The sequence below is a fragment of the Pinus tabuliformis genome, chromosome 7 (genome assembly GCF_031772625.1).
Source record: "Pinus tabuliformis cultivar Carrire ecotype Pingquan chromosome 7, CPIR1, whole genome shotgun sequence".
NCBI classification, from domain to species: Eukaryota; Viridiplantae; Streptophyta; class Pinopsida; order Pinales; family Pinaceae; genus Pinus; species Pinus tabuliformis.
This window is the reverse complement of record NC_142293.1, coordinates 1,780,644,931-1,780,670,404: the sequence shown is the minus strand read 5'-3', so window position 1 is coordinate 1,780,670,404 and position 25,474 is coordinate 1,780,644,931. Positions and strand designations below refer to the sequence as shown.

Genomic DNA, 25,474 nt, shown 5'->3' with positions numbered 1-25,474 from the left:
AGTCAACAGAGGAAGATACATGAAATATGTGGTAACAGAACCAAACAGCCCCAATGAACCTGTAATGTTCTATAAATCTATCCTTGGGAATTATGGTTGTGATGTTTATGCCATAGAAACCTGTTTCGGAGAATGCCATGTAGAAATAGTCAAGGAGGCTTTGACAAACACGCAGTTGGAACAAAGAATTAAACAACCCCACAATCCAACTAATGAGCTATCCTGTATTATAATAGATGATAGGATTAGTTTCGTAGATAGTAATCCAATTAACGTAATAATAGTTTCTATATTTTTGACACTCTATTTTGGTGTATCTAACTGCTTTGAAGGTGCAGGCGCTAGAAACATTCTCATCAACCCACAAGGGAACCAGCATCTGATGGCCAACCAGTTGGAATGCACGTGCACCAGTAACATGACAAAACATGAAGGCCTGCTGAAAGGCCTAAGAAGAGCCATTGAAAGAAATGTAAAAAATCTCAGAGCTTTTGATGACCCATAGATAAAGGTGAACTAAGTAAAGAAAAAGATACACTGCAGTCCGCCACACCTAGTGAGGTACCAACATGAGGTATGGAGTTTAATTGGCAATTTCGATTATTTTAATGTCACATACATACCTCGAAAGTATAACCACGATGTCGATCTAATGGCTGCTATGGCTGTGAAACTTTTGCTTAATCTTAGATTAAACAAGAATAAATTTTATGTTGAATTGATTTTCAGATCATCCGTAACTGATAACATCTCAAATTGGCAGGTGTTCGAAGGTGATAATCAAATCCTTGAGTTCCTGCATTACGAAAGAACACTCAGAAACACAGCCATTAACAAAAGGGAGCATGACAAACTTGTAAGTGGAAGTGGAGACGAGATGATATCTTTCATTGAGAAATTTATTTACTTTTCATCTCTCATGAGTGAGCTAACAGGTAAGCACACAAAATTACGACACCTATGGCTGGGCCCATTCCAAGTTGTTGAAAAAATTGGTCAAGGTACTTACAGGTTGAAAACATTACAGGGAGAGACTGAGAAGCTCCTTGTTAATGGCCAACATTTGAAGAGATACTTCCAGTAGCCACCGCACTGGTGGTTGCCCCCTAAGTAGGTTAGAGTTCATTTCATTTCGCTGTTAGTTTAGCTGTATTTCTGTCCTCTCTTTTGTTTTCTGCCAAGTCTATTTTCTTGCTGTTTTGAATTGCATTCCTTTTTAGCCAGCTGATTGTAGTCCTCCAGTCTCATTCTACCTTTCAGATTTGCCCTCATTCACTACTCTCGACCTTTCCCTTCCTCATTAACTTGCTGATGATTCTGGTGTGCTTGAATCCATCATTTCTCCACAAATCAAACAAAATTTCTATCAACCCATGAGCACTTGAGAATCAACAGTGGAATGCAAACTAAAATCCCTCATTCGCATTTGTTGGGAACTGTGTGAGATCTGTTGATAAATTGGATATCTGGAGCATTTAGGGGCATCTTTATAAAACAAAAAATGTGTAACTACAGCTGGACTAGCATGGAGGAACGCTGCATTTAAATAAATCCCACTCAGACCTAGCCTATACCTGTTTGTAAGGTTTATAGTCATTCTCTATTGGTCCCATCCAACACACTAAATGGTCCAATACTTATTACTCACAAGTAAACCTCCTTTCATTGTCTAAGTTCACTGTCCCATACCCTGTGGCAAATCTAATTGTGCTCTAGTCCTTGTGCCTGAAACTCGTGTTATCACTCAGGTTGTCCTTAAGCTCTGGAAAAGTATACGGCCGAGGTAACCACAAACCAACTTTGGACTGCAGGTTCTAGCCAACCTACAATCAGAGAGGGCTCTCTCTTTAAGGATTTAGCTTTGTTGAAAAGGATTTTAGGCTAGGTCTCGAGTTCAAAGGGTTTTTGTTTTGTTTTTGGTGGGAAAATTGATGTTTTCAGACAGAGAGGCAAGGCATAGTCTGGAAGTTTCAAACCATTGGGCATGGAGTCGAGGAGTGTGACTGCTGGTGCTTTCACTTGGTCACAACAGAGGGAAAATGGAGCAAGATAGCTGCGCAGGAAACAATGCTTCAGGTCTAAGTGATGGAAAGAAATGCTAAGCGATGAGAGGCAGTTAAGAATCTCTCAATCAACTTAGTAGTGGGAAGTAACAGAGCGCTACCTAGGGGCAGTTAAGAATCCCTAGATAATTGGCAAACACAGGTGAATCAGGGTAAACATGAGCCAGAAGGAATTCATATTCATAACCAATTCATTCAGAGGAAAACATAAAGAAACAACAGAAATTGAGCATAGAGAGTATTTAAACTAATTCTAAGCTATTCTTTCTTTCTGCCATTTAGATAGTGATAACAATAAAACAGAGGTAAGATGCACTTATTGTTTCAAGCTGCAGCACAAGAATTTCATCTTCAGTCTCCAAAACATTCATTTACAACAAACAGTTCGCTCTCCAAGCCTTCTACAATCTTTGATTATAGAAACAGTCAGGTATACAGTGCGGGTCTCTAGTGAAAATTCTCAATTGACCAACCCTTAAAACTATACAGAGGGTGGTATATATAGGGCAAAACTTTCTACAGAGTTCTTTATTACATCTTGACCTAATCGGGTCATAAAAAATAATTAATTGACCTACTCCTATCTGAAATAAATGCATGAAAATATCTCAGGCTGCGCTGGGGGCGGCCGTATCAAAAACTGAATAACTTATGTAGTCCTTGGTGGCTTGGTGCAGGTGCTTCTGAAATAAATGCGTATGGGTTTCTGCTTCTTTGCTGTCCTGTGGCTTTGAATGCCTTAATTGTGATTTGAGGGCAAGGATGGGCTTACGCCTCTTGATTTGACTTTCTGGGGGGCTCATCAATGTTCAGGTGCTTTGAGCCCCTAAAAAATCTTCGGCTGATACTCTTTGGCTTTTCTTATTCCTCTGATACTCTTTGGCACTAAACCGATGCTGTTCTGACGTGCTAGGGGTCTAAATCATCATTTAATGGCCGTTGTTCGGCCTCTGTATCCTCTGAAATTGTTTTTTGCTCCTTTCGGTATGCTCTGTGAAGAAAACGGATCATTTTTGGGCCTTTCGGGCTTCCTGGGGACTTTGTAACGAAAGGTTCCCTGAAGATTCTCCATTTCGGCCTAAAAAATCCTGCCATGAGTGATTTGCTCTAATCGCTCATCAAAAACTGCCTCAGAATCGGATTTCGGGGCTCCAAAGTGCGATTTTTGCACCTTTGCGCCCAAAAAGTGCCGATGACGTCAGCATGATGTGACATTATACGGCGGGTGACGTCAGCAGGACGAGGTGGCAGAATGATGTCAGCATGATGTCATCATGTACGGATGGTGATGTGGCAGGTACGGTGGCAAGGATACGTGGCAGTGACGTGGCAGGAGGCCACGCAGGCAGGTGACTCGACATGGTGACTGGGCAGGGGGGGTGACGTAAGCGGCAACTGTGCAGGGGGTGACGTGGGATGTGACGTCACGGGCGGTAAGCAGTTTTGTGGTGCACCGCTTATGGACAAAGGTGGTTTCGGGGGAGAGGGCTCCGCCACAGCCCAACGCTTGACGCGTGGCGGGAGGTACGGCGGTAATACCGCCCATCTCCCGGACGCTAAACGTCGGGCAGGTCGGGGATGGGACGGCCCGCCCACCGTTGATCTGTGGGGCGGGTGATCCAACGATTGGTGGGGAGTGCGATATGACGGAGGGATAAGGGGCGGCATATGCGCAGGAATATTCCCTTTTTAATTATTTGCGGCGGCGGGTTTAGACTTAGGGAATGGGGTTTTTATGTGTTAAAAAGGCGCGGGTTAATATATTTACATTCGGACTTAGGGACAAGGGTGGAATATGGGTTTTTTGACAAGCGGGGTTAATATTTTATGTACAGAACGTAGGGAACAGGTGCAAAAATGGGTTTTTTAAGGTTTTTGAGGGGTTTTTGGGCTAGGGGAGAGGTTACTAGCTGACCAGATGTCAAACTAGCTCCTTAATGACTCGGATGGGCTAAAGACAGCCCCAGATGGACTGTAATTTCCCGGACTCAGTAGAATTATGGCTATAATGCCCGGGAGGGAGTATTTACATAAGGGAGTTTTATATACATGATTTTAATAGGGGAAGGGAAAAACTGATAGGGAGTTATATAATAAAGTTAGTAGTTAATATGGAGATGAACAGAGGGCGCTAAGGTATGAGACCTTAGGCTTTGTTGGGAAAAGAAGGCTCACAGAAGATGAGTGAGCAATCCTTGGGTGAAGCAGATCCTCACCAAGGCGAATGTCATGGAAATGATGAAACTGAGAGGCTCAAGCAGATCTTGACCTCTTGGGGGATGTTAGTAAGTGACTTGGGGGAAATGAGAAGAAGGGGAGGTTAGTGAATTCCAGCTTGAGTACCTCCTTTGAAATAAAACTGCCTGATAACTGTGATCTGAAAAGATAAGACATTGCGAGACACAAAATTTATCATCAGTCATCATTCTGCCACCAAACAGCTACCTACCCAGCCTATTGTCCTAACATTTTTTCTTCTTTTCTGATTAGGGTGCACTTAGACTTGCAGACCCAGAATTACAATTTTTCTTTTGAATGTTTCCTATCTAAATCTGCACTTATTTCTGCCAGGGCCCAGATTAAACAGTTGGGTCCCTTTGATTCTCTACCTATCTACAAATCTGCCAAGGTTAAACTGTTTGGACAGATGCATTCTCTATATTCTACAACAGGAAATTGAAACCTAGGGAGACCAAGATTAGACTGTTTGGACCTCCCTTAAATGAAAACTCTCCAAAACTGGGACAACTCATCAAAATGGAATCTCAGCAGTGGCATTTGGACTAGCACACTCTCATGGTATCTTCTGGAAATATGGAACACTGCAGCTTGCCAAGTATGACATATTTGGCATGTAAAAATGTCAATCATGAAAAATGAAACCCTGTTGCAACAGGAGGCTAACAATTCGAAGGTCTTATCTAAAAGGAAATGAAATGTCAAGTCCTTGTGCCACTCTGGAAGGATAGGTTGTTTGGGAAGCCGGTTAGAGTAAGGACTGTTGCTGGGCTCAGAGTACCAGTTGACACAGCAAACCCAACCTTGCTTAAGCGGTTTAAAAATATGGCATGTTCCATGACTGCGCCCCATTCAATCAATGAAAATATAGCACTGAAATTCTCATATAAAGCGCAAGAAAAAGATGCCTACATCAAGCTTGGTGAGCAATGAAGCATTGAGGTACAGACCTAAATAGGTATGGAGAGACCAGTGACGGCCCCAAAGGGATTTTTGAAAGTGGGAAACAGGTAAAGGAAGGTCAATAAACCCCATAATACTGCCATTGGAGAATGCCTGTCAAAATCATATCAGCAAGTAGAAGCTATTTGTCTCTACCCCTTCTGAAGCAGTTAATGTTTAAGTGGAATCCATGCTTTTCCATCTATATAGTTTGCATTTAAAGTTTATTTTAACATTCTGATGTTTTATTGATCTGAAGGTTATTTGGAAACAGAGATAACTGGTTCGCCCAACGACTCGCCATTTGTTGTGGCCACAACTACCACCCTATTAAAACATGCTCTGATAGCAAATTTTAAATGGGCCCCTTATAAGTCTGATCTATCATCTCTCTGAATGATCCTTTTCATCCCAGTAATTTTAACTCTATGGAGGGCCCAATCTTCCATTCAAAAATGGGTAAAACCCTTTAACAAATCCATCACTTAAGCCCGTCATTCCTATGTTTATCGGGATTTGTTTAACCCCTCAAAACCCTCATCACATTATTATTCCCATCACAATGCCTTATAGTGGAAATCCTTCACAAAGCATGCATAAATCCTTTTCGGGGCCTATCGCAATCAACACAACATATTCACAGTTTCTAAACCCGATAGGATTTATTAACCCAAATGCATATATTTTCGGGTCTGGAGCTATATCACGCATCGCTATCGGCCTGGTCCCAAAGCATATATACAGCGCGCCTCTGTCTGCTGGACCCGCCGATCCTATTATGCATATCATATATATATATCGGGTCTGGTGTTAATCGCTTATCACTATCAGCCTTGTCCCAGAGCTCATGTACATATAGCTCGCTTCCACCTGTCGGACCCGATGGTTTTATCAACCACGATATATATATATATATATATATATATATATATATATATATATATATATATATATATATATATATATATATATATATATATATATATATATATATATATATATCTATATATATATATATATATATATATATATATCAGGTCCGAAAGCCCCATCGCATATCGCATATCGGTGGAGCTCGGGGGTCATGAGGTTAGCAGAGAGGCAAGAGCCAGACCTGACGATGATTATACACCCGATTACATAAAGTCTGAGGTCTAACCTAAGTGATCGAGGTGGAATTTTCAGTGTTTTCCCATGTTTTTCAAAATTTGCGATATAACAAAGGATCGGGTTTTCAGTGTAAAAAGTGGGCCTATGGAGTCCCGATAGTGCAATTGCACATTGGGGCGGTGGAAGGCATGGGTCCTGTGACTTGAGAAGGGGCCGATACCTGATTGCGATGAAAGGAAGCCCTCGAAAACTGTGCCAAGCCTATGGTTTGAGCGGGAAATTGTATGTTGACTATGTATCAGGCATAAATCCTTTTCACACTTGTTCCTTGGTTTTATAAAATGAATGAAGGTAGCGTTTACGTTTGATTAAGCATTTTGATCTATTGTTCACAATCATCAAGCCAATGACAACTATCCTTGCAGGTGAGAAGCAAAGGACGTAGGAGGGGATTCGAAGGGCCATTGTATGCAGATGTGCAGCATTTAAGGGTCTGGCCGCAAGCATTCTGGGTCGGAATCCCAAGCGTTGTGTGTACATTCTGTAAGCAGAGTTGTCCTGGTCTTCATTATGGGAAGGCAATAAACAGTCACCCTTTTCACCAACATTTTTTCTCTTCCTTAGGAAAGGAATCGACCTGGCCGCTATGCTTCCTACGTGCTAGCGGTCACGTTGACAATCCTACCTCTATGTACTTCATTTGCATATCTGAAATAGTGGGAAGATGAAGAGGCAGGGTAGACCTAGTGTCATGGGGCATTTGCATAAGTGTTACCTCCAAAGAGGAGAAGGGGCTTTTTGGCTTGGAGAAGAACAATTTTGATTCATTGTGAATAAAGGGGGTTGTTTGGTTCAAGGAGGAGCCATATTTTCAGATTCATTCTATTGTTTTGGATCAGAGTGTTATTACTGGCATGAACGTAAATGTGATTTGTATTTATCCATAGTTATGACCTACAGTTCACTATTAGTCTTGTTAAATTGAATGTGATTCAGTTTCATGGTTAACTTGTGAATGGTCTCTGGTTTGAAACTAAGTTAAACATCAATTGCAAGTTTTAATTTCATAAAAGAATGTGGATTCCTATATGAGTGATTGGATTGCAATTTAGCTTTAATATAGTCTTGTCCAGCTGTGAATTCAGTGATTGATTCATTTGGACTTGAATCTATACATGATGTTTAATCTTCTTTATCATGCTCCTGCCAAACATATATATGATGTTTAAACCTCTGTATTATGCTTCTGCAGGATAGATTAGGATAGCTAGGACTAGATTAGAGTAGTTAGAAGTAGTATAGATAGGATTTAATACATAGAGGTTAGTTGTTTTATCTTTGTTGATCTAATTGAAGTCTTCCTCTCGGAAGCAATCTTTCGACATGTTCAAATAGTTTACTGGGTCCCTTAAAACCCACTGGAGCTAGCCATTCCAAACGAAAGCAGGTCTAATTGGGGCTTGCGATCGGGTTAGTTCCCCTTGTTGGCATTGTGCACATTTGCCATGTCAACAGGGCTATTGTAAGTAGTGAATCTGCAAGGACACACAAACACATGCACACTGAGATCTATGCATTCTTACAAAATCCTGGAAGTCTAAGATTGAAATAACATTGAATCAACTTGAAAAGCCACAGTGCCAAATACAATTTCCAATTTTCTACTGAAAATGTAAGAGTAAGAAAGTAATAACTTACAAGTATGCAATGCTCGGTTTGATTGGATTGTGAGAAGTTTCCTGGAATACAATTTCCAACCTAGTTAGGCAAAGACATCCTCAATTCTGCCTGCAGTTCTGCCATATTTGGTAGATACATGGGCCATGCCCTGATCTCGTTCTGCAGTTTGTAAAGATTGGCCTTGTTGGGAACAAGCAGATCCACCACACTAGGAAGCTTGGTCGTTGTGTATATTGTGAGGCAGAGGAAAAGCACAAACTCAGAAGGAGCAGATCCCAAGGGCAGACCCGAGTTTGCATTTCCTGCCTGTCTCCTAGTGAGTCCTGGGATGGACTTCTTAGCATAATATACAAGGGCTCCTGCAATATTTTCTGCTCGTATTACTTTCTCCTCCATTGCAGAGATTAAAAGCTTGAACAGTGGCAGGCTGAGGACTGCAATGTCTTCATACCACCAATCTGATTGAGGATGCCTATGTCTTGCCCCTGTGCTAATACCATTCCAGAGAATACTACCACCTGGACTATGCAGCCCCTCTTGCTCTTGCGTAGGCCATCCAATAAGGTTGGGATCAGTACAGGCCTTCATTGCAAGAGAATCCACACATTTCCTCGCTATTTGCAGTGCTTTTGCTTTTTGAATAAATCCATCACAACTCTGCAAGGCTTGTACATAGTCCTTCCAGCTCCGAAGCGCCACTTGGTCAAGAAATCCTTCAGCTTTTGTTAATAAATTTCCTTCCCCGTACTCCTCTGTATTTTCCAAATAATTAGCAATACATTGCAAGGCAGCCACATTATGGGGTGTGATCTCCAATTTCATACCATAGCAAAATTTGGCAGCAAGTTCAAAAGTCTCAAGCCCTCCAGGAATGTCTGACAAAGAGAGGCAACAGATTTCATCTTCCTTATACTCTGCTATGATCTTTTCCAACTTCCCACTCCTTGACATCAGAGGAAATTGGAATTGCCAAGATAGATTCCAATCCATAATTAATTAATCTCAGATTAAAAAAAGCTAGATGTGGCAATATGAAAAATAGCAAAGGGGTATCAATAAAATTTATACAAAATGTGCATATTGAAGTATACTTTTAATCAAGGATCTAGGGCCATCAATCATAAATCTGCAACTAGAAGAATTACCGAATTTTTTTTTGTGAAACCAAATAATATATCAAAACTGATGAACTAAAGCCCGCAACCTAAATAATAGAACTTCAAACCAGGAAATTAATTAAAACTTGCATAGATGTATCATGTATGAATATGGCCTAAAAGTTTGGTTTTGAAAGCGAAATTAAATCAAACCTTGCATCACTAGTAGGAAATTGTTCGAAAATCTAGCTTCTAGAGCAACTGATCAAACTTTGTGCGAATTAATGATTCACTTTTTATTTTATTTTTAAATTCCCAAAAGCGCTATGGTGAAGCCAGAAAATAAATCGAACCTTGTGTAAATGGAAAGATATTGCACCCACTTCGATCACGATATCACTAGGTAGTCCACTTGTGCAAAACCTGGCAAAACATATGAATTACATGAGTTTGGTGAATCTGGACCAGGTGAAACTTTATAGGCTACTTATCAACAAATGGGTTGACAACTTCTAAAAAAGTTGATTTCTTTAATTAGTTAAATTATTTTAAAACATCAATTCATGTATTCATATAATAAAATCATGATTTTCCAGTGTTTAACCAAGTTTGCACACATTGATATCAATAATAAATTACATGTTCCACCCATGGAGTTGTTATCTAAAGATCAACTCATATGACTATGACACAGGAGGTCAATTGAACATCAATTGAATAGCAATTGAATAACAACTGAACAAAAACTGAACAACAATTGAACAACAACTGAACAACAACTAAACAACAATTGAACATCAATTGAACAATAACTGAACAACAATTGAACAGCGATTGAACAACAATTGAACAACAATTGGTCCCATGTTGACTTCCCACGTTGACTTTTCCTTTTTTCAAAGATGCTTCACTCTACGTTGTTAATCAAAGTGTGCTGGATCCAATGGTTCACAACGATATCGCCCAGGGAACTTGTGAGACACTTAACCGCCCTTACGGAGCTGATATGGTTTATAAACACTTGGTCTATAAGAGTTCAGGTCTGGATTTGAAATTATCGTCCGATCATCTTAGAACTCAATATCCGTTGGATAACGGAGTCCATCAAATCCTACAATTAGCGGTTCTTCAACTAACACATGGGTAAAAAAAATAGGCCTAACCCCATCGTTGGCTATGATGCAAAAATTTGACTTTGCGACCGACGGCTAAGATCGATTGCAGGTCTTCAACCACGATCAAGCCTTTTTGTGCTCTTCTACCCCCGCCATTAATACTAATGACCGTGATTAACACATAAACACTGAGATTTACAATTAAAGTGTGAAAACAGGGAAAATACCCGATTTAGTTTCAGAATGCAAATACATAGAGGTAAACGAGAGTTTTCACCAGGATTAACACACAGATGCACACTAAATCAAATTCCTTCAATATAATAATAGTTACAGAGTCTTGGCCCTCTTGCTCAATTATAGCAGTTTAATAGACCTCTGTTTCAATCTCAAAACCCTCTCTATTACTAAACTCTCGCTTCTCACTCAAATCTCAATCATCTCATCTAATTCCCCTTCATTACATTTTCTTCTCTTTATGAGTCGAATCCTATTCTAACTGTACTAACAACTCGATCTCTATTTGAATCATTGTAACAATCAAATCTCTATTTTCAAGCTCCATTACACAACTATGCTAACAACTTATCCCTTAATCTAAAATAAGACAATTTCCTAACTATTACAATAATGAAATACAGATCATTTTCGAGAGATCCAACCCTCTCGACTAAAATTGACTTTTGACTACTTAGGTCAATGGAATTCAACTCATTTAGCCACAACATGTGAACAAACCATCACATTGTTGGCTAAGTCCAGATGCTCCTGCATTAGACTATTCTTCCTATCAAATGATGTTATCATTGCACCTTTGCTTGTATTGTGTTAAATTATGAAAACAATAACAGCTAGCCTGCCTTGGGGATGGCAGAGGAATTCAAGCTCAGGCTAAGACTGAATTTTAAGGCTTTGCTTGGAAATGAACATTATAGTCTATAACCTTCCACTGCACTTACCCACCTGATACATCCTTATTTTCAACTATGTTTTCGAACCAGTAAAATGTATAGATTCTCTTGATTGGAATGAATAAAAAATGCAACTACTTGCCATTGGTAAAGAATAGAAAGGCTACATTTTCTAAGGTTAGTGAATAAACATAAATGGTTTATATTTCTTTTCATATGCATGTCTTCAATATCTAGGAAATAGTATAATCATGTCTCATAAAAGTGTTAACACTGACATTATATTCCTTGGTTTTATGCAAGTATATGACTGTAAGAAGATAGGATTGATCGTGCTTAAAAAGAAAATTTCGATGAAATACGTACTGATATGAGATTCATCTTTTCTGATTGGATCCAATCCAAAATACATCACAAAAATAGACAGAAAACAGAAGGAAAAAAGAATCTAAGTGAGGGTTTGAACCCCTCTCCAAAGGATGTGTGAATAGACATATAACAGAGGAAAACAAAGATCAAATATTTAATCGAAGGACGCCTGAGAGAGCCAAAAAAAAACAGTAGCTGGAAAGAAGTTATAACTCATGAACCCATAGCACTACCACTACCATCTAAAAACATTTCAAAAAACAAAAAACCAGGACATAGAGAGACCGTGTTTGGAAAGAATATCTGCTTCCCTATTTTACTCACTGTAAACGTGCTGGAATATAACCTCCAAAAAATTGGACTTGAAGCTCAACTGCTTCCAATTGCACAGAGAAGGACCTCAAGAGAACACTTCCCCTGTATCTAGTTCATAATGGTGAGAGAGTCCCCGATGATGAGAATGGAGTCTGTAGGGACTTACTCATAAAACATCCCCAGAGAGGATGTCTGAGGAATTGCTAGGACTTACTCATAAAACATCCCCAAAGAGGTTGTCTGACGAATTGCCAATAGTGCCCAGGGTATTCAGGTTCAGAATGTCCACCAAGATGTCGCCCACCCTTCGCAGCTTTTGGATTATTGTGGGGGAGATTCCTGCAAATTTGCTGGACCTCCTAGCCAGGGCCCAGTAATTTCCACTAAGTGGAGCATCATGAATGCCGACATAGTTGGCCTCACAGACCTCCCAAGCCTCTTAAGTCATAGTTCCTATCAGATAGTTCCAAAGTAAACTATGTTGGTTAACTGTTGGTTAAGTGAGGAGGCGGAAGCATGCTCACTCAAATGGTTGGTTGGCCTTTGAAGAGCAAAGGCGCGAAGGCTCTATTGTTGTTGCCTTGTTGTAGCATGTAGGCAATTAATACATATTTTTCATTCACCTACCTAGTGCCACTAGTCCTTGCTGAGATCTCAGGCTCTACCCTTTATATCTTCCTGAAAGGCTGAAGATACATTATTCACTAACTTCAATATTCTCATGATTACCTTCACAGTTAATTATTACAATAAGGGTCGAATCAAAGATAATATTACAATGCTTTCAATGCATTACCTCTGTTTCAATACAACATGCCTCTCGAATAGTAAAAAGAGAGACTGAAGGTACATTACTCACTAAAATTCTCATGATTATCTTTGCTATTAATAATTATAATACAATTTGAATAGGGACCTTGAAATGAATACATTCGTAGAGGTGTAGAGTAGAATCCTAACCATAGGTTGTTTGGGTAACCACACAAAAATCATTAAAAATAGAATCAGCCTAAGTAGCTCATTGTATGTGCAAGTTGTTTCACAATGAAATCTTTTCCTTTGATATATATAATTTACACACAAGGAAAATCTCACAAATTTGACTTGTGGGTTGATAGGAACATCATGTATTGATAATATTTTACAATAAAACAAAACAATCCACTCCAGGTCATATTGCCTACCTTCCTATGGAAGAGGATCTCCAGTCTAGCTCATATCACATAACTTCATATAGAAGAGTATGCAATTTTCATGTGTTGGGTAACCTGTAAAGTTAACACTAATCTCGAAGGTAGATGATTGGATCCAAAGGATCTAGTAAAACGTAATAGATGTAAGAGTATACTTTAGGAATCAACAAATAAGATGAAAGATGCAATGTTAGATATACAATAGCTTCATTAAGCCAATTTCGTACAACCTGTTTGAGAAGTTTGTAATACCAAACATTACCAACCGTTTCAACTCAATTTAGATAGGTACCCACCAAATAAGGTGGCATCCAATTGGCTATAATGACACAAAACACAAACATAATATCGAAGCCTCCCATTTCCTTACATCTAGTTTGAGCAGTTTATAATACAAAACACTACTCAAGCATTATTCCAGATACATTTACAGTAGCCATTTGTTTCAACTCAATTTAAATAGGCTAAGTTATTGATGAGCCCCGAATTGGGTAACTTATTGGGCTCATCTTGCCTAATTTTTTTTTATCAATCCACCATTTTTCATAGTTTATGCATGTTTTTTGAGTATGTTTATGTTAGTTGAACGAATGAGGGTGGTCACTTTACCAAGATGGCTAATATGTGGTTATTTCAGATTTTTTGGACAAAGTTTGGAACAAAGCCAAGCAATTATGAGCCAGATGACAGCCAAGCATGAAGGAACAGGGATGAGGATTCGTAGGGAGGTTGTCTCTTGCATTAAATGGCCCTTCCTCGGAATCTCCACCCTCAACTCGGAGCTCAGCAGGCCACCAAAACGAATCCTAAAGGCAACCGAGCAGCTTTGTGAAGAGTGACTGTTCACTAGCAGTTTGAACAGCCGAGTCCCTTGAGTTAAGGAGGGCTGCTAGGATCCTCGTAGTGCATAAGTAGGAAGGCCTCAGCCTTCGTAGTTTACTTTTTTGGACTGTTGTTTCTTTGCACTAAAGTGCTGCTATTTTCTCAGCTCATTTTGTAGCTACTGTTGTATAACTTTCTTGTGACATGGTTATTTTTGAGTAATGGAAAGCAGTTGATTTGGCATCAGTTCTGAGTTCTTTGTAGGAGCCTGTAGCTCTTGGGTTTGGGCCCAACCCAAGTGCCAAGGCTTCCTTTATGTACTGTTATTTGTTTTTAGTATTTTTGCAAAATAATTTCTGTTAAAGTAGATTAGAATCTTGCTTGGTTATTTAGATCTTAGTTGATGATTCAGAAGGCTTTGCATGTCAGATTGATTTGATAGGATAATAACAGGGAAGATCTTCAGAAAAAGGTCATCAAGCACCTCTGATTTCACCTCTCCCTCAGTGGGATCAGGAGCTGGGATCAAGGTGACCTTGCTGCCACCAAAAACACTGTCTTTGCTTCACCATGCAATCATTAGTGTTCAATTTTTATTTGCAGAAGTTGGTTACATGTTCAGATTCTTGATTGCTTCATTACATAGTTATTTCACGTGGTTTCATTGCAAATAAACTTCTGTTCATTCTCTTTTCTATTAGCTAGATCAGATTAGGTTAACGTAACTAGGTCTTTGAGTTTCCAAGTCTTTTGTTGGTTTAGTTGAAAAAACCACTTGCAGAGCACCCGTACTACTTCTCTATTTGCCCATACTCCATCAAACCCACCTGCTCCATCCTCTGACTCTGATTCTTGCTTCACGTTTGCTGCATTTGCTCTCCTTGCCCTACCTTCCATCTTTGTGCAACCTTGCCCTATCCCTCCTTGAACAAATCCAACCATCCTCGCCATTCCGCAGCTCCATCCACCACATCTCGGACCTCTTCACACCCTTATCCTACCTCCATACCAACTCCTTCACCTTTATTCCTCCATCAACCCCCCAAAATTCCATTTCTGAACATCCTGTAGAAAATCACAGAACATCCTATAGAAATTCCAGAACATCCTGTAGAACCCCTGCAAACTTCCTGTAGAAGCTCATGAAAGCGGTTTCTTGATAGCCAAACTCTGTGAAACTCTCTGGAAGGGTGCTAGGGACCCTTTAGGCCCTCTCCAAACCTTCCTGACCTCCTGCAAGCATTTCCTCTCGCCCATCCACCTCTGCATAGCCAAAAACAGTTAAAGCACATGCATGATAATTTTGACAACTTATTCAAAAATACAAAAAGATGTTTTCTTCAGATTTTACTATAGAAGTAGCTTAGACACGTGCACTTTACCTTCCTAGAAGTTAATGGCATCTCTTCCAGTAGCTTGCATCCTCTTTCTTGCATCAGTAGGGCTAGCTGGTAAAATTAGGGTTTGCTAGGGTTTGATTTCCTTTTAGCTTTTCAGTTTCTTTTCGCAAGCAGAATAGCTTCCTTTGAGTTAGCTTCCATCCATCAGCTAAAAAGCTTCTTCTCAGAGCTCATAGAAGTTGGCTTAAGCTCCTAGCGGACTTGTGCCAGCTGACCAAGTGACAGCTGCGGCAAGAGCTAGTACTTGTGCATACAGCACCGTCGCTTCCAAGTTTGTTACGAACTACCGGGTTGATAAAAGTAAAGAAGGGAGTCCCAGGAGTTGCAGCGTTATTGCTGCAATACTGGAGCCCACCAGTTATATGACAAGACAACCACAACATAAAGGTGGCATCCACTTAACTATCCTTTAGAGAAAATCCAAAAGATAGTCTCAAAGCCTCCAAACTATAAATCAATCATTCATGACAACAAGACACCTATGCTAGCCATTTACCATGTCTTCCTACAAGATGCCTTGAATGTTTGAAAATATTTTCTAAAGATACAGAAGATGAAAAATAAAATGGACAATGAGGAATTGGGGGGAAAAGATTATATCATTCTATGACAAAATTCAATTCTATAGTCTAATAATGTCAACTCAAAAGTTCGCAACTCCAATCACCTCAAACATGTCTACAGTGCAAGTGGTAGGGTGTTGCCTCAATACAATGGCAACAACAATGGAGGTAGTTTTAAGAATATCAAAGACTTCAAGGGAGGTCTCGCCACCATCACTGCTACTCAAGGAAAAATTAACAACTAAGACACACAACTAGACCCTCACCAATTGTAACAAAAACCAAGTAAAAGTCTATAGCCCCATTCATATTACCATGGTGCATGAATTCTTAATAATGGATATCACAAGTCAAAAATTCATTGTAGAGAATAAAATTTCTTGAGAATGAAAACAAGAAGCTCCATTCAGACGTACTAGACCTCAAACAACATATTTTTGAAATGAAAAAAGATGAAAACATACACATATGAAAACCAATTGTAGAGTCCCGACACACTAAACATAAATATTAAAGCATAAAAAGATAGCAAGAGATGAGATCACAACACGCCCTTTTTAAAAAAGGAAGATGAGATCACAATAGCCTCCCCCAATCACTGTGGGGAAAGGGGTGGTACAAACAGAATTGAACATCTATGAAGCCCTTAAGCTTAATCTTAGAGTGCATGGGATCCCCTTCCCATGGCCCCATCAAATCCCCTAAAGATAGTTCCTGAGCCAGAGGAATTTGATGTATAGGTAGAACCATGTCTAGAAAAGAATAGAGAAGTGGGAAAAAGGGAGACGAGGCCAGCACAAGCATTACTAGCCAATGAAACATCCCTTAGGGTAAAATATTGCAAAGAACACATGACAAGGTCATATTTAGATGCCAAATACCATAGTTTCCATGCCACAAATAGATGAATGTTGCCTCACTGATTATCTCAAGAAGTAATCCAAAGTTCATTGCGCTCTCGATACTCCAGAGGATATATGCCAATTACCCTTGCTTCCACACCACAAATAGATGAATGCTACTCACTGATTGTCTTAGGAAGTCACCTGAACTTTGTTGCACTCTTGATACTCCAGAGGAAAAGTTCACTAGGACCCCAATCTAAGATATATGAGTTATCCCAATCTTCATTAGGTTTCACAACTTCTGCTGTAGGGGGAAGAACCTTGACCAAATCGAACAAACTCCAATGAATCTAAAACAAACTTGACCCCCAAATATCATACACATAAAGACAAACTAATTATTGATGGGAACGCGATGAGACCAATCTAGAGACAGGGGTTTTTGTAAAACACCCTATCCGGAGATAGGAACGAGACTCGGGAGGTGTGGCTCCTGATTGTCACCATGTTCACTATGCTTAGGAACGAAATTCGGTAGGTGTGGCTCCCGATTGTCACCTGTTCTCTATGATCAGGAACAAAACTTGGCAGATGTGGTTCCCGATTGTCACCATGTTTGCTATGCTCAGGAACAGAACTTAGCAAGTGTGGCTCCCCAGTTTGGCCACGTTCGATGCACTCTCTAATTATTGATGGGAACTATGTTGATGGGAACACGACGAGAAAAATCTAGAGACGGGGGTTTTTGTAAAACAACCTATCCGTAGATAGGAACAAGACTTGATAGGTGTGGCTCCCGACTGTGACCATGTTCCCTACACTCAAGAACCAAGCTTAGCAGGTGTGGCTCCCCATTTTGGCCAAGTTCGCTGCACTCTCTATTCCCACGATACTCCCGCCTCTTTTTGGCCTCTGCTTGGCCCATATATGCAATAAAAAATACCTTATAATATATATATTATAATATTACATATAAAAACCCTTTTACCCCTTGTTATATAGCCAATATAATTTTATTTTTTTTTTCATTTTTTATACCCCAATATGAATGCATGTGATATGGTATTGCTTGTTAGTGAAGCCCCCATGGATTCAAAAGAATGAGTTTAGGACAACATGATCATGAATGCTAATATCTTATCCCAACTCTATTTCTAGAATCACATTTAGATATCCATGAGGAAAAACACCATGAAAACATTCATGGTAATATACTCACAAATAAACCATGGCAAGAAAATTTAAGACACAACATCCATCCACAAAATTCACCATAGCTTTATTAAAGCATAGCTAAATTTCCTCAGGGTTTGGATAGATAGCTAAGATCCCTCTTTTTTACTCTTATCCCTATATTTATACAAACAAAAGGGGAGTAATAGTCTACCCAAGTGAATTTTCGTATTCTCCACTACTCAACTCTCATTGGTGATTTACATATTCTTCTAACACTAAAAATACATTAGTCAACTCAAAATTTCTAGGAGCTACCACATTCTTTTGGACTGACCAAATGTCACACACAAAATGTTGAAAATTGTCAAGGGTGGCTTTGACACGAGAGGTGAAACTGGAAAGGATTTGATTCCAAATGGAAGTCTTTAATACAACAGTTAAAATCATTTTGATCTACATTCTGTATATGTTATTTCCTCTATTGTTGTATGTTCTTTGCTTTAGTGATCATGTCCTTAGGGCATATAAATAATCCATGTGCTCAAAAGGCAGGAAGGTTACATGATTCTATTGCTTATGAGGCATCGATAAGGCATTCTTTGATGTTTGTAAAAAATCTTGGAGAGATCCTATGGCCTTCTTCATACTTTTCCCGATGCTCGATTCAAATTGATAGACCTGCTTGTTGATTAGGTGTGCATGTTTGCTGGTTTGAATTTAAAATCTCGATGCCACAGGATAATTTTATTCAAGTAATCATACTTCTTGGACATGTCTATGTATTTCCATGTTAGCTATTCCACTATTATCACGATTTCATCAAGAATTTCATTTACTTCGAAGACCAACTTAAAACTAATTTGATGGTAAGACCTGGTCAACGAGTCTTAAAACACTAGTTTGGAATTCTTTTAGATAGTGTTGAGATGATTTATAATATTCAACTTGTTTTTTTAGTTTAGATATGTTTTCATCTCTTGTTGAGTGTCGTTCCATCATTTACATGATCTTGCTTTGAGTGATTTGAGCTATTTCCATTCCTATCAAGGCCACTCCTATAAGATTCATCATCTTTACATCAACGACGACTACCTTCATAGTCTCAACCACTACCTCATCCATGTTAGTCTTTTATTTTTTGTGGGTTTTCTTGCTTGGTACCTTTCTTTTTTTTGGTCATATGAGAGAATTTGCAAAGTTGTTGAAGGGTTTCCTTCGAAAGTTTGAGACATTTCTGTAAGGCACTATTGGAGCTATATTTCTTTAGTTTCCATAACAAGGGGACCTTTGATCACTACTAGCGAGTGGATGTTCTAATTGGTCTAGATATTTGGCTTGTTTCTTAGTTGTTCGTTTTGTATTCTGTGGACTAATATAGTCTTTGGTTACCTGGATTGTTCCTTTTTAGTGTGGTCAAGATAGTCTTTGAATATGTCTGCTTGGGTATCAATTTTCTCTATCTACGTCAAATCAATAACATCAACCTCCTATTTGTTGCTATGTCTGAGAACTTCCTAGATGTTTTGAACTTTTTTTCCTTTGTCATATCGCTGAGTAGAAGGGTACCCTTTGGTTATGGAACTCATACTCTTTGGTACCTATTCCAATGCAGATTCTATTGCTTTCTTCTATGATTTAACTAAAACTTTCCTCCTTTCCACAACTTACTCATAATTTATATCATTCTTTTTGCATTCCTCCTTAGGGCATGGTTAATGGGTGTATGGCCAATCTATGACTTGGGAGGTTGCATTAGCTTCTATTATCCTGAAAGGATCATGAATTTTTAATGATTATATTGCAAAATAGTAGCCTTAGAGTTTTTTGGCCTCCATCATTGCATACTTAAAATTCAAAATATTGTTTAAGCTAATTGTGATTGGGGAAGGTGGGAAACTCCTTTTTTGCTTCTTATTCAATGTGGGATTGAAGCCATGTAAGGCTAACTGATAAACTATCTCATTGAGTGCCAACTTACTGTTGAGATTTATAAGGGTAATAGAAGAATCGATAGAACCAAAGTTCACCCAAATTTTGAAATAGCCTCATCACAAATGTGCTAGAGAGAAATGAGTCTCATGTGTTAAATACCTAATCCTTGGGATTATGGTGTTGTAAATATTTAATCAAGGAGAAAATGGAGAGTAATATTTGAATAGGAGAAATGATTTGACTTGTGGGAAGATGAAACCAAAGGTCACTTTTGTGTGTGAGGTTCTCTTTAATTTTTTGTTTAATGCGTGGTGTTATTTTATGCCTTGACTATTAGTGGTATCAAAGCCTTGGTATCTTAATTCCATAATTGCTTGGGGTTGTTTGTGAATGTTGACATGGGTCTTAAATTTTCTATTTGAATTCCTTTACTTGCCTTGTCTTGAGTTCAAATTGATGCCATGCACCATATTGGTAGTATATGATTCATCATCTCTAGCCAAAAGTAGAACTTGTAAGCGAATTTATTTGCACCTTATAGAGAAATCAATTTATTTTGGAGTATTTTTATCAATTCTTGACCCATTTACATTATAGTGTTTGATTGTTGTTGATTAGAGGATAAAGAATCATACCTTTGCCTGGTCGGAGTTGCTCCACTAACTTATTGTGACCAAGATGACCTAGCAATGTTGGAATTGATGCTCTAGACAATCCTAGTATAGGGCATCGTTTTGTAAATGGAGAGGTGATTTATTTATTGCTACTCTTTTTGCAATGGCAGGCTTGCTCATTTGATTGTTGGATTCCTAGAGGTGTTTTTTTATTGCACCATTATTTCCAAAGCCCTAAACCTAATTTCACATCTAACTTTTTTAACAACTCATTTTCCACATCACATGTCCAACATTCCTCAATGCATTTCATTTATTGGTTCCTCAAAGAATTTCATTTGTGAGCCCCTCAAATCATCAATCTCTTCTTGCTTCTTGACTATATAACACTGTTGTTTGAGCCTGTTGGTTGAAAACAAAATCTATAGTTACCATAATGTATGTTATAAACAATGTAAACATTGTGCTCGAAAGAAAGCTCCATGTCTACTTTGTTCAACTCGGCCAATACTTCAATTTTTTCTCATGTGTTTCTATTCTTGCCTTCTTGATCTTTCAACATTTCTTTGAACCTCTAGATGCAATTTCTAGTTATTATTATAATATTTTTAATGTCTCTCTAACAACATATTTAGTTTAATTATTAATATTATATTTTTAAGGTATTTCTAGCAACATAATAGTTTTTATGTTTTGCAAAAGATATAATTTTTCATGGCTAGTCAATATTTTCATTAAAACCTACCGCAAACACATATTGGGAAACATGGTTTTTTTGTAGCAGCGTAGGAGGGTGCTTTGCATCAAATTTGGGCACTTTTCCCATGCCTTTGCTTTTCTCTCATCCATTATTGCTCTCAGAATCAATGAATTCATTGGGAATTTTAACACGGCTTAATTCTGCACAGTGTTGCGAGGGAGCGCTCCCTCCTCCCTCGATCTCGCTCTCAATCTGTGCTCTATGCGGGAGTGACACAGGAGTGGGTTGGGAGCGCGCTCCCTAAAAAAAATTTTGTTCCCTGCCTTTTCAGGAGCGTTTTGCCTTTTTTGCAAATTTTTTTTTGTAGTAATGTTCAAAATGCAATTTTTTTTGAAAGAAACAAATAATTTTTTAGTGGGGCAACTTAATGATCAAGTCTATGTCCCTAGTGTTGATATGCTATTCATGGTAATGTCAAATTCTTAAAGTAAAAGGATGAAAATGAAGATTAAGGAGAATGGTAAAAGTGACATTCTCCTTAATCTTCATTTTCATCCTTTTACTTAAATTTTTAACATTACCATCAAAATGACTCAAGATGTTTGAGAGTGGTTCCGGCCTCATTGGATTTCATATGGAGAAAGTAGAATTTTAGATTTCATTCAAAATCCAGCAGAATTATCAGTTTTTCAGGATTTCAGGATTGGGGGATTGCAATGTTTCCATTGAATTTTGTCATGTATTAGGGTATGGAACTCGTATTTAATCAAGAGCACCAATCCCTTTATGTACCTTGATGTTAGTGACATTGGTTGTCGAACTCCTCTATCATGACCCTCCTAAAAATGTACGCATCACTCAAACAAAATCTTGACTTGACATGCTATGCTTTTTCTATCTTATGTTAATGCTTAGAGGGTGATATTAATGACAAAGATCCTGATTTTCCAACAAGACTAAAAAATTAGACATTTCTCGTGGTGGCAAGAGGCCCATTCATAAGAAATAGATAATAGATTTACTTCTCTTTTCTAGCTTCTAGTAGTTTTTATTACTATTGACTCTTTCATATTTATTATGATATTTATTTAAACAATATATGACAATTTAAGTTTGAAGTTGGCAATTATAACTCATTAGTAATGAATTATGAATATGATGCTTCATGAAAGTTGAAAGTTTTTTCATTTCATTTCCTTTTATAACATTTCATTTCATGTTAGATATTATTTGTTGTAATGGTTACACTTAGCTTACAAGTACAACTTTGGTGATCAATGATGATAAATGTTATATATTGAATTTTGAAAGCTTGAAACTTTAAGATTGATGAATCATGAGACTCAATATGTTGTATGTTACTAACTTGTGGACGTGGTTGATGAAGATTATAACTTCTAGATGATTGTTGTTATGTGGCTCAATCTATGTTTTTTATATCTAATTCATTATTCTACATGTTTTTGTTGACATATATGTATCAAAATTTAAAAAATATAAAAAATATATATACTATATAAAAAACGCTCCGGGATTCGCTCCCAAACTGGGAGCTTATGAAAATGTCGCTCCCGCTCCCTTTTTCGCTCTTGCTCCCGCTTTTGCTCCCGCTCCCAAGTAACACTGATTCTGCAAAATTTGAAAATAGAAAATGGGTAGCCTTAGTACAAGCGATGGGAGAAGATGAAGTTGAGAGAGAAAAAAAGGCAGGCAATAATGACCAAAATATTTCAAGATATTAGAAAACATAAAGGGTACAATCTCCATCCTCGGGTGGACATTAATGAGGTTCTTCGAGCCTTGGGGGAAGAGGCTAGTTGGGTTGTTGAATCAGACAACACCACCTATAGGACCCAGAGCCAAAGGAAAATGTAGAAGGTGAACTGTGGGTACATGGTCACTCTGAGACAAGGTCAATTGGTGCCCTATACCAGTGGCTTAAATACTAGGGTTTTGAGTTTACATTGTAGTGAATATGAATAATTGGCATCCCCAAGTGCTTCCTTAGGTAATTGCAGTGGCCTCCATGGAAAAATCTTCTATTGTTGGTGGGAAATGTTCAATAATGAATTCTACTCATTAGTTTCTCCCCATATCCATCTAGATTCTGAGTCATTCGCTCTTCCAGCCTTTGAATTCTGGCAGTGGCGGACTATCGTTTCCATTCCCTTCTCTCGCTTCTAGTGATCAAGGTGCGACATTGAATTCAATGGCCTCGTTCATCCCCAACGGATACTTCTACAACAACAAAACCATGACTACCAATATCAATAGTAGGGCTCAATTATTTACCACAATAAAATCATAAGAGGTGGAGGGGGTTTTCAAGGGTTCAGAGATGGTCGACATGGGCAGTGTAGGAAGAGGAGCCCTAAATGCTTTAGCAGTAGCAATGCGGCAGATAACAGGGCTCTCTCGAGTTTGAATCTGAGAGCGTCACAACTTCCACCATTCGTGATGGTCATTGGAAGCATTCCTTTGGAGATTGAAGGCATGCTAAGCCTAACATATGTGGATTTCTCCTACAACAATCTCTCAGGTTTAGTTCCTGGTACTGGCCAGTTCTCTTACTTCAATGCAACTTCCTTTGTGGGTAATCCTGAGCTCTGTGGACCATATTTGGGACCTTGCAATGACATATCTTCATCAAAGGAAGACCATATCAAAGGTCCATTTTCTTCAACCTTTAATCTTATTTTGGTAATAAGTCTTCTCATTTGCTCTGTGGCCTTTGCAATCATTGTTGTTATGAAAGTGAGGGAACTACAAAAGGAAAAAAATTCAACACAATGGAGGTTTACTGCATTCATAGATTGGATTTTTCCTGTGATGATGTGCTTGAGAGGTTGAAGGCATGAAATATTATAGGTAGATGAGGAGCAACAATAATATACTATGACATTATGCCCAGCGGAGAAGAAGTTGTTGTGAAAAGGCTTCCAAGTATAGGAAAATGTTCTTCACATGATCATGGGTTTTTTGCAGAGATCTAAACACTGGGTAGAATCTGTCATCACCACATTGTGAGCATCTTTGGCTTTTGATCCAACAAGGAAACAAATTTTCTTTTATATGAATACATGTCTAGTGGAATCCTGTGGGGAGAGCTTCTACATGGGAAAAAGGGTGGTTATCTTCATTTGGATATAGGATATAATATATAAGATTTCACTTAAGGTTCCAAGGGACTTTGCTACCTTCATCACGATTTCTCTCCACTTATTGTTCACAGGGACATAAAATCCAACAACATTCTCTTGGATTCCAATTTTGAAGCTCACGTTGCAGATTTTGGCCTTGCCAAGTTTTTTCCAGATTCTGGTACTTCAGAATGCATGTCTGCAATAGCAGATTCTTATGGCTATATTGTACCAGGTAGGTATTTACATGATTTTCAATTTATCTTTGGTTTTTTTCCCTTAATTACATGGTTTGGATTCCATTGTATTTTTCTAGTTAATTATGTTTAATTTTTTTATTAGTTTCATATTTAATGTTTAAAAATAGTTCTTTGGTCATCCATGATTATAAGATTAGATTGGTAGTTTGTCTGGCTTATCTATAACCTAAGTTGGGTAGGGGTATTTTCATGTCAAAGCCAAAATCTCCATCCATTTTTGTGGACCAAGTCATCAGAAGAGCTCCTTTAGGTTTTTATATATGAAGATCAGTTGTGCAAACCATTTATAGTGTTTAGATAAGCTTTATATAAGCAATGGGAGTTCTAAAATTAGAAACTAGAAATTTTCTCTTAGAGCATGCATGGGCGCAAGCAACATGCAGGAAATTAGATAAGGGTGGGAGTACCAGATCAACTGTGAAAACCCTTTTCAGTGTTTAGATAATCTTTATATAAGAAATAGGATTTCTAAAATTAAAAACTAGAAATTGTCTACTCTATAATTTTTGTATTGACTCTGATAATCCTACACATGTTTTTTAAATATGGGCAATAGTTTGGATTTTTTTGAAAGATGAGTATTTTTTTATATAATATTAGTGTTTGATATTATATGGATCCCACCTCAGGTTTATATGAGAGATTGCATATTAATTTTAAAGAAGAAAATCCATGTTTATGAGATGTGTTAGCCAGTCAGTATAGTCTTATATTTTTATATAAATTGTATTTTGCAATGTAGTTTTTAGTACATAGGATAACATATATACCATCAAATGTATATGTGTTAGATATTCACAATATATATTGTACCATTGCAGAGTATATATTATTTTCTATATATTTTCATGTTTTATAAATCAACATGTAATGCATAAAACATTTTTATATTTATCCAATATAGAAATATAAACATATTATGAACCATATAAATCTGACATGACACTAAGATATGGTTAAAAATATATATTTTTAAAATCATTTTTCCA

General features: G+C 38.1%; 1 pseudogene; it reads right to left on the bottom strand.

The window, feature by feature from the left end:
* Positions 1–8,111: 8,111 nt before the first annotated feature.
* LOC149255482 (BTB/POZ domain-containing protein At1g30440 pseudogene) lies at positions 8,112–9,023 on the bottom strand (annotated as a pseudogene).
* Between the last annotated feature and the right edge of the window lie 16,451 nt (positions 9,024–25,474).